Raw genomic sequence first — 1,613 nt, 5'->3', positions numbered from 1 at the left:
ATCATCTTAAAAGCTAAGGAAATAATTGTGACTTTAAATAAATACTTCCAGTAACTAACATAATCCAATAAATATTGATTCCTTTTGATATTTTTTACTGGAACTGTTAAGCTCAGACTATTATAAAGTCGTTTAAAACATAAGGAACTACAACTACATTAACATTGAAATGACTAATGTGGACTATTAGACCACTCACAACATTCTTAAGCAGGCAGCCCAGAGCATAACATTGCAGTTTGTTTCGATAAGTGTACAGTGAAAATTACCTGGAATAAAATAGCTCGGTTGCCGACTAGATTTTAAACAGGCACAATCATTACTCACAAAATTACACAAAGAACAAAGAACCCCTACAGAACCCCACCTATCCAGCTCGACGTAATTATGCTGTTCCGAGTACATCAGTTCCAATGTTAAACACCAGTATCAATGCTTCAAGTTGAAGTTGGAGGGCAGAAAAGAGAGTTTCTACACAACTCCCTGTTGAACTTTGCAAACCTGTTCAGCTTAGCTCAGCTAAAGAGCTGACCACTGCCCTTTGATTATGTCGGTGAGTTGTCAAGCACGATCACTTTGGCCTGAAGGCTCATCTGTTTACATGTAAACTAAAGGCCTCTTCAAATCCTTTTTATCTCTGTACCACACCAGACTGATCGGAACCTGCACCCCCCCCCTCCCCCCTCCACCTCCAACAAAAAATCAAGGACAGAGTCTCCTTGAGCCAAGGAACAGCTTTCAGATAAAAATGGACGAGTTTTGTGACACTAAAGAAAGTCCACATTTTTGTTTCAAATGCAATCCCACTGTCTCTGATTACAGATAGTAGCTTTAATTTGGACCCTTGCCAAGTCTAACCTCAATCCTCCAATGTGTAGTCAGCAAACAATCAAACTGCAAGGTCTTGCTTCTTTCAGCAGAAGGACTGCAGTAGTTATTGGGGAGACAGACAGAGGAAGCCGAATCCAGACTGATTAATTCACCAGACTTGGTGCAGTTAATATACTGGTGCAATTATTTTCTGCTCACAACATTTAAAATTCAGTCCTCAGTTATAACTATGTGATCTTTGTTCTATTTATTCAGTCTCATTCAACGATGCATGGTTCATCGCAGCTTCCCCCAAGAATTGGGATACAATGTCAGGACAATAAACTTTCCCAAAGTTATTAAGGTTCGAGGGAATGCAGTGAATTGTCACTTTGTTTCAGCACCTGTCAACACAAGTTGTCACCTGCTCCTTTTTCAAATGCACACACTTTTGTTCAACACACAAATCTCTTCACATCACCAAAATCATTTTTCTTGTTTCATATTATCTATTTTTTAAAAATATTACACATTCTGGACAAGATGGATTTTGGCCTGCATTGATGCAGCAATATTCTATAATTTAAAACCAGCTTTCAGGGGAATATCAATACTGGTTTGAACTCACACCAAGCATAGCACAATAGTGTCTGCTGTTCAAATTTTTTTTAAAATCCTGCGCTAACATGCCTCAGCAATGTGTAACTTTTCCACTGTCTTGTGGACTCTAGTGAGACCGTCAATCAAGGAGTATACAGTGGGATTTAGGTAAAGTATTGTTACTTCTGCAATCATAATTACTT

Source organism: Chiloscyllium punctatum, unplaced genomic scaffold (assembly GCF_047496795.1).
Source record: "Chiloscyllium punctatum isolate Juve2018m unplaced genomic scaffold, sChiPun1.3 scaffold_79, whole genome shotgun sequence".
Taxonomy (NCBI): Eukaryota; Metazoa; Chordata; class Chondrichthyes; order Orectolobiformes; family Hemiscylliidae; genus Chiloscyllium; species Chiloscyllium punctatum.
Note: the sequence above shows the minus strand (reverse complement) of the source record.